We start from the raw sequence: 17,958 nt of genomic DNA on the forward strand, positions 1-17,958 counted from the left end.
ACATCACATTACAAAGTGGGGTGACAATGTTGTGCGTGCATCATGGGTAGAATTAACCCATCCAAGGCAAAATGTGGGTTTCCCAAGTATCAGAGGCCTTAGAGAAGTCTTTCATGTGCTTACTCCAGAAGGAAGCGCGTTATCCTTGCAAGATGTGCTGCACACACTTTGGGTGCCCAAGAGCAACCAAACTATATTTTGCCCCCTCAAAGAGGACTAGCCTCATGCCATGTTTGCACTGCACAGCAGCTTCAGTTTAGCGCAGACACATTCAAGACCTTAAAAGATTTTAGACTCTGGTTTGGTTCTCAGTGGGAGCTGACCCGTGTGTACAGCTGGCCTATGCACCGGATTCTGGATTGTATATTGATACCAAAGCTGTCCACATGAAGGCTCTGACACCGGCTCAGAAACAAGGGGGTGTATGAAGCTGCCCTTTACCAAGTTAGACCTTGGGTTGTCTATCCACCTACTGCCTGCACGGGGTCTTCTCAGGCCTGTCTGGAGAGCCTGCCAGGGACTGAACCTGGGACCTTCGCCACACAAAACAACCTGGGACCTTCGCCCCTGAAGAAGAAGACTCCTGCTGGCTACCTACCCAGGTCACACTTTAATCCCTTTAAAAACCTCCCAAGTCGGACAGACTGACTCTGTAAAAGGGAATTTTGTCAAGCAGACAGAGTTTGCTTATGCAACGGATTTGCCTCCATTGTCAGAACAGCCCAAGACAGCTTTCGTGCCGGATGGGCTTTAAATAGTCTTGAATAGGAGGGAAGGTGGGGGGTGCCCTGCCCTTCCGAGGGTCCGGGCCCCTTAAAAGAAGGGGAGACCAGCTCTGCCAAGCCGTCTGGTGACTTGCGGGTGCCTGGAAGCCAGAAATACTTTTTGAATAGACACAAAAAGAGAGACCATCTCAAGACCAGAGCAGACGCGACGTAGATCTCCCAACAGATCTTTCTTCGCTTTTGGATCAGAGAGGTGGAGCGCGGTGCTTAACTCCCCCCTCACTTCACCACCCTGATTTAAATCCCCCTCTCTGAAAACCCTTACCACTACTACTACTACTACTACTACTACTACTGATATTTATATGCCACCCTTCAACCCAAGCTCTCCAAGTGGTTTACACAGAAAAATAAACACACATATAAGAGGGTCTCCTGTCCCCAAACGGCTCACAATCTTAAAAGAAAGAAAAACAGCCCTGAGCCATTTTTGGAAGGGCAGTATAGAAATTGTATGAATGAATGAATGAATGAATGAATGAATAATAATGAAGATAAGGTTGACACCAGCAACAGCCACTGGAGGGATGCTGTGCTGGGGATGGATAGGGCCAGTTGCTCTCCCCCTGCTAAATAAAAGAGAATCACCACTTTTAAAAGATGCATCTTTGTTCAGTTAGCAGCACGCCATCTACTAGCTGCAGATGGCAGGGGGAGGAGGCAGATGCAATGCAGGGACAGATCTTTCCCCCCACGCGAGCATAGGATGCTGCCTTATACCGAATCAGACCCTTGGGCGATCTAGCTCAGTAGTGTCTGCACTAACAGGCAGCAGCTTCTCCAAGGTCGCAGGCAGGAATTTCCCCCAGCCCTACCAGGAGATGCTGTCAGGGAGGGAACCTGGGAGCTTTTGTATGCAAGGCAAATGTTCTACCATGGAGGGACAGCATCATCCCCACCTATGTCTAATAGCAGATTGGGGGTGGGTGGAGTTTAAACTGGTCAATTTTGAATTTATTTTTGCACTTACACTTATATATGACGACTCAAATGCCCCAGTGGGCTGGAACCAACCATCACTTGCTGCGCAGGGCCGAGGTCTAATAGGGGTGTGTCCGAACCGGTCTGGAAGCCATTGTAAAGGCCTCCGGACTTTCCAGACCGGTTCGGATCTGGCTGGTCCGGGTCCGGGTGGGGGGGTTCCTTTAAGGGCGGGGAGGGTTTACTTACCCCCCCGCCACTTGCCCCCGTCCAGCGCGCGTATTTAATGTAATAATTGGGGCAGCAGGATACTTCCCTGCTGCCCCTTGTCCCTCTGCAATGCAGCCAGCTTTGACTCACAGTTTTGAAAATAAATTACTGCTGCCCAGTGCCAATAATGAAGTTGAAGAAGAAGCCAGCCTCCACTTCGGCGCCTCTCCGCCCGGCGGCTCCCCGAGGAGCCGCCGCTGCCTCCCAGCAGCCACTGAGAGCGGCTCTGCCATGGAGGACGCGCCGCGGCAACCCTCACTTCCGGCTACCATGCGACTTTCCCCCACATACAGAGTGGCAGAATGCAGCCACTCTGTATGCGGGGGAAGTCGCATGGAAGCCGGAAGTGAGGGTTGCATCACTTCCGGCTTCCATGCGACTTCCCCCGCATACAGAGTGGCAGAATGCAGCCACTCTGTATGTGGGGGAAAGTCGCATGGTAGCCGGAAGTGAGGGTTGCCGCGGCGCGTCCTCCATGGCAGAGCCGCTCTCAGTGGCTGCTGGGAGGCAGCGGCGGCTCCTCGGGGAGCCGCCGGGCGGAGAGGCGCCGAAGTGGAGGCCGGCTTCTTCTTCAACTTCATTATTGGCACTGGGCAGCAGTAATTTATTTTCAAAACTGTGAGTCAAAGCTGGCTGCATTGCAGAGGGACAAGGGGCAGCAGGGAAGTATCCTGCTGCCCCAATTATTACATTAAATACGCGCGCTGGACGGGGGCAAGTGGCGGGGGGGTAAGTAAACCCTCCCCGCCCTTAAAGGAACCCACCCCACAGTGCCGGACCGCAGCTCTGCGGTTCCGTGCACACCCCTAGAGGTCAACGTTCAAGGCAAATTACACGAACATTTAATTATTTAAAATATTAATAAAAGTGAGGGGGCAGAGGGTTGGGGTCTGGGAGAAAGAGGGATGGGGTCAGTCAGCTCCAGTCCAGGGGCAGGGGACACCTGGTCTCAAGCGGCCGCCTGCATTGAGCTGCTGCCGCTCATCAGCAGGAAAGGCCAAGAGCTCTTCATGGCTCCTGCTGCAGCTGTAGGATCGTCCTATCTGGGGGCCAGCATAATAAAGTCCCCGCAGGTTTGATTTGCCCCCCCCCCGGGCCATATGTTGTACAGGCCTGTTCAAAGAATGTCAAGGTGGTTTAAAAATGGCACAGGAGGAAGGGTTGAAACTCTCGTCCCCCAGTACTGCCGCACCAACCCGAATCCTACCTCCTCTTTGCAGCTGCTTCTAAGCAAATGAAAAAGGCGCTGGAAGATCCGATCAGAATGAATTTTTGCCACAAAGGAGAAAAGGGTGAAGGAACGCATCAGGGGTCCCCCAAAGAGCAAGGGGCATGCTCCAGCCTGGGGCCAGCCCCCCAGTATCTTTTCCCCTCCCCCCTGCCCCCAGTATCTTTTCCCCTCTCCCCTGCCCCCAGTATCTTTTCCCCTCTCCCCTGCCCCCAGTATCTTTTCCCCTCTCCCCTGCCCCCAGTATCTTTTCCCCTGCCCCCAGTATCTTTCCCCCTGCCCCCTGCCCCCAGTATCTTTCCCCCTGCCCCCAGTATCTTTCCCCCTGCCCCCTGCCCCCAGTATCTTTCCCCCTGCCCCCAGTATCTTTCCCCCTGCCCCCTGCCCCCAGTATCTTTCCCCCTGCCCCCAGTATCTTTCCCCCTGCCCCCTGCCCCCAGTACTTTTTCCCCTGCCCCCAGTATCTTTCCCCCTGCCCCCAGTATCTTTTCCCCTCCCCCCTGCCCCCAGTATCTTTTCCCCTCCCCCCTGCCCCCAGTATCTTTTCCCCTCCCCCCTGCCCCCAGTATCTTTTCCCCTCCCCCCTGCCCCCAGTATCTTTTCCCCTCCCCCCTGCCCCCAGTATCTTTTCCCCTCCCCCCTGCCCCCAGTATCTTTTCCCCTGCCCCCAGTATCTTTCCCCTGCCCCCTGCCCCCAGTATCTTTTCCCCTGCCCCCTGCCCCCAGTATCTTTTCCCCTGCCCCCAGTATCTTTCCCCCTGCCCCCTGCCCCCAGTATCTTTCCCCCTGCCCCCTGCCCCCAGTATCTTTCCCCCTCCCCCCTGCCCCCAGTATCTTTTCCCCTCCCCCCTGCCCCCAGTATCTTTTCCCCTCCCCCCTGCCCCCAGTATCTTTTCCCCTCCCCCCTGCCCCCAGTATCTTTTCCCCTCCCCCCAGTATCTTTTTTCCTATTCCAGTGCCCCTCCTCCTTCTCAACCTTACCCTCCCCCAAATGGAGGGTAACCTTACCCTCCTTACCTCCTCAACCTTACCCTCCCCCCTGCCCCCAAATTCTTTGTCCCCAAAGAAAGGCTCCTGCAGTGTCACAAGGGTCCTTGGGGCAAGCTCTCATGTTTGGACCAGGGGGCAGCTGGAAGCAGTGATGGACTGATGGTCTCGGGTGAGAAAGTCACTCCGTCACCAACTCCCCTCCCAAAATGGGAGCTTCTATTTAGAAGCCCTGCATCATCAAGCAGCCAGTGACAGACCTCTCCTCCCCGAGTTTGTCAAAACATTTAAAAAATCCACCCAGGGGTCATCACATCTTGTGGCAATGAGTTCCAGAAGTGAATGATGCACTGTATGTCTGCCCAGAGCTCATTGCCACTCTGTTTTCTTGGAGGACCAACAGTTCCAGCACATGGATTTTGACTAGCAAGTGCAACTCAGGAAAGACCCACCTTTCTATTCATCTAGAGACGCAAGTCTTGGGCGGTACAGAAATATTTAAAATGTAAAAAAAAAAAAGATGGGATGAATATTCTAGCACTGCCAACATCAATATTTCATTCTTTCATTCATTCATTCATTCATTCAACTAACATATTTTTATACCCCCCCCCCCACTTATGTCTCTGGGCAGTTTACAACAAAAAAAATGACAACAGAAAACCTTTAGGGATCAGGAAATATGCCTGTATTTCCAAGACACCCTTATATTTTCTTTTCCAGTGTTGCCTCTGTCCTATCACTTGCAAAGCCCTGGGTTCAACACCACCTGCAACTGGAGGATAACAATACCTTCTGTCCAACCTTTCAGGCTTGTTGGGGAGGAGAGCTGGTCTTGAGGGCAGTGAGCATAAAATGTCCCCTTTGCTAAGCAGGGCACACTTTGGCTTGCACTTGGATGGGAGACTACATGCAAACGCTGTAAGATTCCACTTAGGGGGATGGGGCCATTGCTCAGTGGCAGTGCATCTCCTTTGCATGCAGAAGGTCCCAGGTTCACTCCCTGGCAGCATTATTATTATTTTACATTTATATCCCGCTCTTCCTCCAAGGAGCCCAGAGCGGTGTACCACATACTTAAGTTCCTCTTCACAACAACCCTGTGAAGTAGGCTAGGCTGAGAGAGAAGTGACTGGCCCAGAGTCACCCAGCAAGTCTCCTGGCTGAATGGGGGATTTGAACTTGGGTCTCCCCGGTCTTAGTCCAGCACTCTAACCACTACACCACGCTGGCTCCAGGTAGGGCTGGGAAAGACTCCTGCCTGAAACCTTGGAGAACTGCTGTCAATCAGTGTAGACCAGGGAGTCTCAACGTTGGGTCCCCAAATGTTATTAGACTTCAACTCCCATAATCCCCAGCCAAAGGCCACTGGGCCTGGGGATTATGGGAGTTGAAGTCCAACAACATCTGGGGACCCAACGTTGAGAATCTCTGGTGTAGACAATACTGGACTAGATGGACCAAGGGTCAGATTTGGTATAAGGCAGCTTCCTATGTTCTTGTTAAGGGTCCTTGCTTAGCCACAAAACTCAAAGGGTGGACTTCAGCAATCATTCTCTCTCAACCTAGCCTACCTCACAGGGCTGAAGATAAAACGGAAAGGGTTGTATGGTTCCCAGAGCCCCTTGGGAAAAGAATGAAACAAATAGCTAAATAAATAAATGTGGATTCGAGCACTTGAAGTGCACGCTGTCAGGCACAAGTATTACCCTTAGAACAAGGCATGCCCAGAATGGTCAGCTGCTTTTGCAAGGATAATTCATATTCTCTGGGTCTAATATGGTACCTTTTATATGCATACCACAGTTATTTGGGGGAACAACAATCTCTTCAACCTGCAGAGATGCATTTTGGAGAAATGTGAGGAGAGCTGGTCTTGTAGCAGCAAGCATGACTTGTCCCCTTAGATAAGCAGGAGCCACCCTGGTTGTATATGAATGGAGACTTGATGTGTGAGCACTGTAAGATATCCCCCTTAGGGGATAATGGGGCCGCTCTGGGAAGAGCATCTAGGTTCCCAGGTTCCCTGGCAGCATCTCCAAGATAGGGCTGAGAGAGATTCCTGCCTGCAACCTTGGAGAAGTTGCTGCCAGTCTGTGAAGACAATACTGAGCTAGATAGACCAATGGTCTGACTCAGTATATGGCAGCTTCCTATGTGAGTGTGCTCTCTTGCCAAAGCAGACTCCCATCAGAATATGCAAGATATTCTGCATGTGTGCATGCAAAGTGAAAATATGTGCACACATGCACACCCACAAACTGCCAGAAAAGCAACAATCCAAACCCTCTCCAAGCTAATTAGCTCACAAAGGGTTTGACCAGCCCCCCCCCCCCCCACGATTGTGTGGCAGCTGATAAGGGGAGACAAACGGGTTGTTTTGGGAGCTGCTTGTCCATTTCAGTTGCTGCTTTTCTGTGCCGAGAAAAAGATAAGCCTTTCAAAGACTGTGTGCCCAGAATCCTGGCTGCTGAGCTAGATCAGGAGGACCCCTCCCTTCCAACTAAAATTAAACAAACAAAGCCAGTCAGCAAGTCATTAGTCTCATTGCCTTCCTCCATCCGAGACGCCCAAGGGCTGCAGAGGAAATCGGCTTTGGGCTTTGTCCTTCTGCAAGCCCCCTAGGCTAATGGGTCATCCTCCCGCCAATAAGGCCAGGAGCTTGCTCTCTCTCACCCATGCACACAAACGACAAAGAAAGTGAATAAAATGTTAACGTCGCCCCAGTAAAACAGGATAAAAATCTGACTTTTCTGCAAACACAAATTTAAAAACTCCATATTTGGCATTCTCTCTGGGCTGGTTCAGACTATACCTCACTGGCCCACATTATTAGGAAGGGGAGTTGCACCCATTGTGACGTCTTCCTTGGATGTCCTTACACCCACCCTGCATGTCCCTTTATTATGTGTGTGTGTGTGTGTGGGTGTGGGTATGTGTCACAGAGTGTGGCCATTGGGTTGATCAGCCCATCCAGAAGCAATCATTGAACCTGCCAGGAGAGAAACGGGACATCCTAACGGGGGCATTCTTGAATACGTTTTCATCTGAACGGACACTGATCCTCTCTGGCTCTCTCTTTTTGTCGTCTCCCAGAAACAATTCTGAATCAGCGAAGGGATTCCAAAGGAATGGGCTACAGCTTGAGCCGAGTGGCTGAATTCCTAAGTCCTGCCACGTAGCCTGGGGGCTAAGAGACCGAGCTCCTTGGGCTGAACGGCACCTCGGCCACGAATTTGCCAGGTGCCTTCAGACAACTTTCTCTTGAGCTCATCCCCCATCTTCAGGATGGGAATACAGTCGTCCCTCGCCAACCGTGAGGGTTCCGTTCTGGGAAACCCTCGCGGTTGGGAAGCAATAGGGAATAACCGAAAATGGGGTTAGGGGAATCATGGTTATGAAATCACTGAAAAACACAGTAAAAAATAGAAAAATCCCCCTGGACCCCCAAAATCGCCCCCAGAAACGACTCCCTATCCCCATTAAAATAAAATAAAAATCTCACGAAACCACGGATACTCAGTTCGTGGTTGACGAGGGTGCTCAAAATTTCCCAGTCGCCGATACTCAAAACCATGATTGGTGAGGGACTTTCATCCTACTGATGGACCTGGTAGGGCTCTGGCAAAGCTGACAACATTATGATGTATGCAGTTAGGTTGGAGAGGGCCCATCACACGGAGATACAGAAGCACATGCACTGCATGCAAGAGGTATTGGGGGGCCTGATGCAAGGTGCCAAATGCTGCCATGCCCCATGCCTCTGGGGCAGGCCAGCCCCTTTTCAAGAGTGACTCTTGCAAGTGTCAGAAGTGGGGCAGGGTGGACAGAAATTCCCTGGCGGCCTCCTCTTGCCGCCTCCTGCTTTGCAAGGAGCACAAGGAGAGGCAAAGGTCAGATCGGTCTCGAAGAACTGCTCTGATGATGGCAGAAGTGGGGGCCATTTTGCCACCCTGCTGGTACACCAATAATCTGCTGCCTGAGGCAACTGCTTCACCTTGCCCCATGGAAGGGCTGCCCTTTCATGTCTGAAGCATTTCCATTCAAAAGGATCAGGGAGCAGGTGATGGGAAATATCCTGCCTAGAGTCTTAGATGGACCAGAGAGGGCCTGACTCTCTATAAGGCTGCTTCAGAGGTTCATATTTGGAGGTTCATGCGTGAAGCTTCAAAATGCTGCTTACATTTTCTGTGACTGCAGTCGCAGAAATGTAGTGCTGGAAGGGGCCCTGGAGGTCTTATAGTCCACCCCCCACTCAGTGCAGGAAACTGCTACAGCACCCCTGACAAGAAGGCCGCCCAGCCTTTGTCTGAAAACTTCCAGAGAAGGAGAGCCCACCACTGCATGAGGCAGACTGTTCCACTGTCCAACAGCTCTTACACTGTTTCTCCTTATTAGGAGAAATCTCTAATTTCTCTGAATGCCTAGCCTCAATCTGCTTCCTTGCAATTCCAAGCCATGGGTTCTAGTCCTGCCCTCGGGAGCAAGAGAGACCAAGTCCACCCCTCCTCCTCCTCCTCCTGTGCGATAGTTCTTCAGATATCTGAAGATGGCGCCCATCTCTCCCCGTAAGCCTTCTCATTTCCAGGCCAAACATACCCAGCTCCTTCAACCATACCTCATAGGACTTGGTGTCCAGACCCCTCACCATCTTGGCTACCTGTCCTGCATTGTAGTTCCATGGGGTTATCATGGAAACATCAGGCAGCAGGGGCATAGGGAGATTTGTGGGGGGCCCCGGGTGTTCTTTCACACACACAAAGTGTGTGGGCGGCCCAAGCCACACCCCCTTGCATCTGATGTTGGTGGAATCACTGACAAGGGAAATGAAACTATGACAGGGCTGTGACAGTCCCAGTCTCTGCACTGGCCCCGCCCCCTTGGGTCTGATGTCAGACACAGGGGAGGGTCCAATGCACGGGGGCGGAGAGAAGAGGGGCGTGCCTCGCACGCTCAGCCGGCGAGCCATTTGCTCACCAGTTGGATGCGGGAGGGGGCACCCTGGCCAAGGTGGCCCCCTAGACTCTTGGGGCCTGGGGACAATTGTCTCCCCTTGCTCAATGGTGGCTACACCCCTGTCAGGCAGCATTAATGCCCAGAAACCAGGACCTGTGGCTAAACTTGCAAAGGCAGCCTCGTTCCTCCAGCTATTGATGTCTTATTTCCTTCTATAAAGGGCACATTAGCAAATGCATGAGAACTGATCTTGCAGCTAAGTCTTTCCCAACGTCTGGCTTAAATCTGCTTCCTTGTAACTGCCACCCACTGGTTCTCGCCCTGGCCTTGGCAGCAACAGCCACCAAGTTTGCTCCTTCAATGGAACATTAAAGCATTTAACTGTGGCTAGATCAGGCGTCTTCCTTAAGCTTTAGAGATCTTGTGTTGCTTTGCATGTATTCAGTTTCTCAGGCCACTTCACCGCCACATGGGCGCTCAAGGCACCTTACAAGACATTGTACTGTAGAATGAGTTTTAACTGATTTTTAAAGAGACCGCCTCCCCAAGCAGCAAATAAGTGTCATAGTTCAAATGCAGCAAGTGGCAAACACAAGAATTTAAATCCATTTCTTTTGCCTGGATCAGGACACGAATGGCTAAAAGGGTGCTCACAACCAACCAATTTTCTTTCCAGGATAGGAACAAAGGAAGCTGCCATATACTGAGTCAGACTATTGGTCCATCTAGCTCACTATGGTCTACACAGACCGGCAGCAGCTTCTCCAAGGTTGCAGGCAGGAGTCTCTCTCAGTCCTATCTGGAGATGCCAGGGAGGGAACTTGGAACCTTCTACATGCAAACTTGCAGGTGCTCTTCCCAGAGCAACTCCATCCCCCCTAAGGGGAATATCTCACAGTGCTCATATGTAGTCTCCCATTCAAATACAAACCAGGGCAGACCCCACTTAGCAAAGGGACTAATTCATGCTTGCTGCCACAGGACCAACTTCTCCTCCCATTACATCTAACCCGTGAGATGGCATCAAAGGCTGAGAATACTTGAATTGGCCTGGCTTGCCATTCTGAGCTTGGAGTGCCAAAACAAAGAAAAGAGAGTGAGCTGAAAGAGAGCTGGTCTTCAGGGTGGTGGTATCACCAGGACCCTGAACTCTGCATCGAGAGAGCTTCCATCGACTTTAATCTGAGCCAGAGAGGAACCTGAGCCCTAAGCCCAGCCACCCTGCCGCTCACCCATTTGCCCACGTCCCTTGTCAGCCCTTGACACAACTGTCCCTTGAGTAGTGGCAGGGGAATGCCCCTCTTCCCAATCCCTTCTCTGATGTTTCGCCCGCTCATATGGCTGGGCGCCAGATGCCAGGAGCTCCGAGGCAAGTCGTTTCCCCAGTGCTCTCGACATGGGTCAGTAGTCTTGGGGAAACTCCACTTCCCAAGCACCATTCTCTCGAATTTTTCCCATCTGTGTGCGGAATGAATTTTGTTCTGAGCGGCATTCTGTGTGCACGTGCATTCAGAATGGGGCCTTGCTGATTCAACCTGTGCGGGATCTAAAATTAACGGAGCGGACATTGTGAGCGTGTGCACATGCGCATGCCTTAGTGGGAACGCTGCTTCCCAGCACTGCTTGTTCTTAGTATGCAGCCAGAAAATGAAGCCACGAAGTCCTGCCTAGAGATTTTTATACTCTTATTAATTATTATTATTCTTTCGATTTCTACACCGCCCTTCCAAAAACAGCTCAGGGCGGTTTACAAAGAGAAATAATAAATAAATAAGATGGCTCCCTGTCCCCAAAGGGCTCACAATCTAAAAAGAAACATATGATAGATACCAGCAACAGTCACTGGAGGTACCGTGCTGGGGGTGGATAGGGCCAGTTACTCTCCCCCTGCTAAATAAAGAGGATCACCACGGTAAAAGGTGCCTCTTTGCCCAGTTAGCAGGGGTATACTAGGCGGTATAGAACATCAATAAATAAATATAATAAATAAATATGTAAGGGTAGCTCTCTCGGGGAGTGCCCATTGCTCCGTGTTGGACAATGGGCTTGGCAAGCAAAAGGGCCCAGGTTCAATTCCTGGCATCGTCAGATAGCAGAACTGTGAAGACCTCCTGCCAGAGATCCGAGAGAGCTGCTGCCAGCCAAAGTAGTGACTGAGCTGTTAGAGAGAGTGCCGAGCCAGAAGGACCAGTGGTTGGACTCAAGATGGCTTGACATGTTTAGGTCCCTACTCCTTGCACAATCAACCCAAGTCCATAGAAGAGAGCTGGTCTTGTGGTAGCCAGCATGACTTGTCCCCTTAGCTAAGCAGGGTCTGCCCTGGTTGCATTTGAATGGGAGACTAGAAGTGTGAGCACTGGAAGAGATTCCCCTCAGGGGATGGAGCCGCTCTGGGAAGAGCATCTAGGTTCCAAGTTCCCTCCCTGGCGGCATCTCCAAGATAGGACTGAGAGAGATTCCTGCCTGCAAGCTTGGAGAAGCCGCTGCCAGTCTGTGAAGAAAATATGGAGCTAGATGGACCAAGGGTCTGACTCCGTATAGGGCAGCTTCCTATGCCCTGCTATTGTGCGTTTTAGCCACTGCTGGAGAACAGGGCAGAGCACGAGTCCCTTGGGCTTCCAACCTGGTCCAGCAGGTGGCTGGTCTCAGTTGTGGGAGGAAGCGGATGCAGGAGCAGGGTGGGTGAGCCCCCATGAGTCCCCATCTCCTCTGGCTTGCTCCTGGGTGCTCACCAAGAGCGGACTGCCCACCTCGGGACTTGCCTGATTTCTGCATCCTTTCCCTCGCTTCATCACTGGCCTCCTCCCTAAGAGGTCTCACAAGAGGCCAACTCCCTGCCTCGTGTGAGCTCACCCTCCAGAGAGACCAGAGGATGGCCAGCATCTTTCCTTCTGACTTCAGGCTCAGCAGAGAGGAGAGCTGGTCTTGCGGTAGCAAGCATGACTTGTCCCCTTAGCTAAGCAGGGTCTGCCCTGGTTGCATTTGAATGGGAGACTTGATGTGTGAGCACTGCAAGATCTTCCCCTCAAGGGATGGAGCTGCTCTGGGAAGAGCAGAAGGTTCCAAGTTCCTTCCCTGGCAGCATCTCCAAGATAGGGCTGAGAGAGATTCCTGCCTGCAACCTTGGAGATGCCTCTGCCAGTCTGTGAAGACAATACTGAGCTAGATAGACCAAGGGTCTGACTCTGTATAGGACAGCTTCCTATACCCCCATGAGGGCCACCCCAACCGGCACCTCCCTGGCCACATGGTCAAGCCCATACCCAAACACCCACTGGCCATGAAGCACTGCCCCGCACCCCAGAGGAATGCACAAGAGTTTCATACAGATTCCAGTGAGGGTTGGGAGGCCGCTGCAAGTCAGTCTGCCATTTTTGACTTGAGCCCGGGGTGCGTTCAGAGAACCTGAGCCTCCCAGCTCCTGAGGGCTGCCCGACTCACCCCACCCACCTGGCCCTTATCTCCCAGCCATGCTTGTTGCTGGGAGTGTGTTTTTTCCTCTCTCCCCCCTCAAGCTAAAGGCAGCAAAAACAGGCACCAGCAAAAACAAAAACAAAAAACACCAGCTGGAAATGAGCAATGGAGAGCTCAGGCAGAAATTCCAGGGCTCTGGCCATGCTCCTTGCATGTGCAATATCATGTGCAGGGGGTGCTGTGTGTGCACAAAAAACCCCACAGAGTCACAGGCGGGGGGGGGCAAACACAGGGCCCTGTTCCACTGGGCCACTGTGCAAAACAGGATGCTGGACTAGATGGGCCTTGGGCCTGATCCAGCAGGGCTGTTCTTATGTTCCCCTGGCTACACTACTGACTTGAGCAGCATCTCTGCTGCAACATCTGGATCTGGCCTCCAAAACATTGGTACATCCCAGCATTAGGCCCCAAACGTGGCACAATCCAACAAACAAGACAGGCTTAGAAAGAAAGCAACATCACCGGACAGGTTCAGTGGGAGGGTTTGCAATCCTGGCAGGTCTGGCAGACAGCTCTCCATCAGCTGGAGTGTGCTTTGAACAGAGGGAAAGGCCCCTTCCCACGGCCGATATCAAAGGAGGAGACTTATGGGGACGGGGGACGGGGTGGGATTTGTCTCTCCACCGAGATTAAGGAGGATTTCAGTTCTCTTCTTTGTTTCGAGGGATATTGAATCTATGCCCTGGGTTAGTCTTCTAATTAAGTTAAGCAAGCTCTCTCTGGCAGGGCTGAGTGGTGGATTTGGCTACGCAGAGGTCAAAGCTACCCCCAGATCAAACGATGCTCCGTGGTTTTGAACGGCTCTTATCAGAGAGAACGCGGTTAGGTTGGTTTGGCCAATATTAATTTTTTCGCACACACCATGCACACCCTGACTTCAGATGAGTCTTTTTGTGAAGCCAGATCGGAAGGGAGTCCACTCTAAAGAGCAGGAAGTGAGAAAAGTGCCTCTCCCAACCTAGACTCAGATTCAAGGAAGTTGAGAATTTTCAATAACAGTGACCCTAGGATATTTCTGTTTATTTTATTATGCTTAAAAAGAAAAGAAAAAAGCCTAAACCTTGAAGGCTCAAGGAGGATTGTTTGAAACACAATACGTCTGTCAAACCCTGTATTACAACTGGTGCAAAATGTAGCTGCCATTAGGGTTTAGCAAAGACTTGAGAGCTTTATCGGCTTCGGCCCGCTTTGAATGAAAGTACCATCTGGTTGGGCCAAAAGTTGTGCCAAAAGCAAAGAAAACAAGACACACACAAAAACTTCCAGCCCTCCAAAGCTTCATTTTGGCCTAAAAGGACTTCTTGGATGGGAACAGAGCAGGAGACAGACCGCTATCCTGAATCTTTCCTCCCGGCAGTAAAGGAGCAGGCAGCAACTTCCTCAGCATTCCCAATCCTGGGAATGGGGCAGGGAATTGTAGTCTTTCCTGAAGCTGCAGCAACGCCCACAGCCTCAGAAAAGTTTACAATTCCCAAAGAAACTACAGTCTGTCTAAACAAATCAAGATTTGGCAAGGGTTTGTGGTGCCAATTCAGGTTTGTTAAATAAACCTTAGTTAAACTAAGCCATGGTTCTGCAATGTGTGTGCACCCACTTACTCACACATACACACAGAGTTGTCATATTTTCTGCATGACTGTTAACTTGGGAGTGAATCATTTCTGGGTGCCCTTTTCAAAATGGAATGACTCAGTTGTATGAGCTTGCTCGTAAGGGTGGATCATCAACCTGGGTTCATAAGGGTGGGTAGATTTGGAGGAATCTTGTGTTTGGCTTTTTGTTTTGCCCTGACAAACGGCGCTTGCCCTGCTCACTGACCTGAGAAATTGGTCTACTCTGAATAGCCTTTCCTGGACATGATATCATTTGCCTGGCCCTCCTCTCCCTCTCAGGAATCATTCCACACCAGGGCTTAATTTGTGCCGACGCTCCGTTTTCAAGTGAACCCTGGAATATTTCTATTTTGAGCTGATTAACATGATCTTGCTGTACAGCTCAGCAGAACTTAAGGAGTGCTCGGTGCATCAAAACAATACCAGTAAAACACATATCAAGCAATGAAACAGAGAAACAAACCACATTTTAAAAAGATCAAATAAAGAAGAGCATAACATTCGAAGGGGAACAAAACCTCAGACTATTTCTCAGATAGTCTCAGGGAGGAGGAGAGAGAGAAGTGCTTTTCCCAGAGCCACTGCCTGAGAGCTGGAGAGGGCAGCAGTCGAACCTGGGACCTTCTCCATACAAGGTAGGTACTCTAGCACAGGGATTCTCAATGTTGGGTCCCCAGATGTTATTGGATTTTAACTCCCATAATCCCCATCCAAAGGCCATTGGGGCTGGGGATTATGGGAGTTGAAGTCCAATGACATCTGGGGACCCAATGTTGAGAATCCCTGGTCTAGCATGGAGTTTTGGTCCCTCCTGGGTGGCTGTCTTTGGTGGCAGTTGCTGTATTGGAACTTCTGGTTCAGACCTAAGCATGTAACCTTTGAAAAGGGCAAGCTCTTCCCACCCATATTCAAATCACACCTCAGCCATGGGCCCAGGGGATAGCCTTAGGCAACCCTGAAGGCCATTGGGGCAGGGGAAGATGGGAATTGTAGACATCTGGGGACTCAAAGCCGAGAACCCCGGCCTTAAAATGAGCACTATCAAAACATGTGTTCAAATCACAGGAGGCCAGAGAGGACCTGGCCTTTGACCTTTTGTGAAAGCTCCCTTAGGTAGAGTTTTTGGAAGGCCAGAAGCAGTGTTCCCTTTAAGAGGGATTCCCAGATGTTGTGGACTACAACACCCATAACCCCCAGCCAAAGGCCACTGCAGCTGGGGATGCTGGGAGTTGTAGTCAACAACATCTGGGAATCCCTTTTAGAGGGACAACCGGCCAGAAGGGGCCATGATTTGGCTAAAAATGGGAGGCGGTGGTTGTGGGAGGTTGTGAATGTCCTTAAACCTCCCGCCTCCCCCCCCATAATGTTCCAGCACTGACAGCCTCTCCCACTCCAGGCACCGAATGGAACAAGCCGGGTAGGGCTGGGAAAGACTCCTGCCTGCAACCTTGGAGAAGCTGCTGCCAGTCTATGTAGACAATACTGAGTTAGATGGACCAATGGTTGGACTCCGTAGAAGGCAGCTTCCTATGTTCCTAAAGCTGCTGAGAATGCAGCGCTTCTTAAGCTGATGGCTGAAAAGCTGATTTACTGAAAGCTGCAGGACGACGGGTTTTTACTGGAAACGGTTGACTCCTCCGGGAGGTTAATTACAGGCAACTTGATAGGGAACTGAAGGCAAAATTGCAACTTAGGGGGAAGAGAGGCAGGTTGGGCTCGCCTTGCCGCCTGTCTCTTTCCAGCAGATGCTGTCTTCTGCAAGCCACTGACGCTCTCGCTCACGGGCTGAGCGATGCCCTCCGAGGTATCATCTAACCTTTCCTTCTCAGGCATTCTGGTTTAGAATTGACATTCTCTCTGTTCCCCGAAGGAGCTGGTCATCAGAATCTGTATTAGGCTGCTGGCACTCTTGGCTGCTGGGGATTTCGCTCAGGGGTACTTGTCCTCTGCACCAAAAGGGGGCTGGGAGGGGGCTCGGAATCGGAATTGCGCCGCAAGTCAAAGCCTGAGCTTGGAAATTATTGCACACAGCTCAAGGCAACCAGAGTCCTGAAGCAGGAGATGGCAACTCTCCTGCCTTGAGTAGTGTTCCCTCTAAGGCGTGCACACGCTCACAAGTTTGTTTTTTTTAATGTCGGCTCAGTTAGCTTTAGATCCCACTCAGGTTGAATCAGGAAGGCCCCATTCTGAATGCACGTGGTGTGCACACACTGCCTTGATACTGCCGTCCAGAACAAAACTCATTCTGCACAGAGATGGGGAAAATTAGAGGGACCACTGGTCTTGAGCTGTACTCAGTTCAATGTACTGTCTGGAGGACAAGCTGGATAAGGAGAGGCGGCCATGTGGAGCCCTGTGCTGCCAGGGACAGCATAACCTTTGCTCCTTGGAACTCCGGGGTGCAGACAGGCAGGTATCTACAAACCCAATTGCCAGTGGCAAGTGTCTGCAGCACTCGGCTGAGCAGGACACCTGGCACCACACAGCTCTGCTCCCCCGCGGTCTCATTTCCACCGCCATTTCTGAGAAGGCAAGAAACAGCAGGGATCCTTCCTGGGCAGCAGGATGGAGCTCCAACTATTCCTTAATATGCAGTGCAAATGACGGAAGACCTGCTTCTCTCCTAAGCCCTCTGCCTACGTGCCAGAAAAGGATCCGAAGGAAGAGAGGGGATTGGTGGCAACCACAAATACTGACTGGCTAGTGAGCTAAGCCAAAGTTTGTGGATCCCTGCAGAGAGGGGACTGCTCCTTAGGGAGGAAGGGGAGAAGGCCACCTGGCTAGCCCCCCATCCCCCTACTCGGAGATTTTTTTGGGGTAAACTTTTTGTCATGGTTTCCTTCTTATACAAATAATAGCTGCATGTAACTGATACCTTTTAACATAACACTATCCACAAACCCGCTCCCTCTCATCCAACAACTGTTTCCAAATTTTTGGTTTTGCACATTATAGTGTATCCATTACAGCAGGGGTCCCCAACTTGTGGTGCTCCAGATGTTGCTGAACTACAACGCCCATCATCCCCAGCTATAACTTATTGTAGTTTAGCAACATCTAGACCAGGGATTCTCAACGTTGGGTCTCCAGATGTTATTGGACTTCAACTCCCATAACCCCCAGCCCCAGTGGCCTTTGGTTGGGGATTATGGGAGTTGGCCCAATAGCATCTGGGGACTCAGTGTTGAGAATCCCTGGTCTAATATCCTGTATTAGGTCCCTGCAGTGGTCCCTCTGATTTTTTTCATCTCTGTGCGGAATGAGTTTTGTTCTGGGCAGCAGTATCAAGGCGCAGTATCAGTGTGTGCGCAGCAGCATTCAGGGTGGGGCCTTCCTGATTCAAACCTGAGCAGAATCTGAAATTAACTGAGCGGACATCCAAAAACCTGTGAGCACGTGCATGTGGACACACCTTAGAGGGAACAGTGGGTCCCTGCACTACAGAACAAACATGCATTTCAACCCTTCTGGCTTGTCACAATGTCCCCACCCTACTTTTGGTCTACATAATTCAAATAGGGCAACCATATCAGAAATAATTTTTGCATGACTTGTGTAACACCGATTTAATTTGCGAGGAAATTTTGCCTTGGACCGAAACCATCCATATTTTAATCAAACCATAATGCAAGGCTACGTGCTTTTAAATCTTTCCAGTGCTCAGGGCTTTTTAAAGGTGCATGCAAACACAAAGCGTGCACAATTGTGCAGTTCAAAAATTCAG

At 51.0% G+C, this 17,958-nt stretch overlaps 1 protein-coding gene across 4 annotated transcripts in view; it reads right to left on the bottom strand.

The window, feature by feature from the left end:
• The window catches only part of PODXL (podocalyxin like), an 86,115-nt gene that overhangs the window by 43,670 nt on the left and 24,487 nt on the right, over positions 1-17,958 (bottom strand). Inside the window, exon 1 of one of the 4 annotated variants that reach the window (XM_053254840.1) lies at positions 2,067-2,201. The exons of the other annotated variants lie outside the window; for them this stretch is intronic. The gene's annotated coding sequence lies outside the window, so the exon portion shown is untranslated. Of the gene's footprint in view, positions 1-2,066; positions 2,202-17,958 lie in introns of those variants that run through there. 4 annotated transcript variants of the gene reach the window in all.

Source organism: Hemicordylus capensis, chromosome 5, assembly GCF_027244095.1.
Source record: "Hemicordylus capensis ecotype Gifberg chromosome 5, rHemCap1.1.pri, whole genome shotgun sequence".
Lineage (NCBI taxonomy): Eukaryota > Metazoa > Chordata > Lepidosauria > Squamata > Cordylidae > Hemicordylus > Hemicordylus capensis.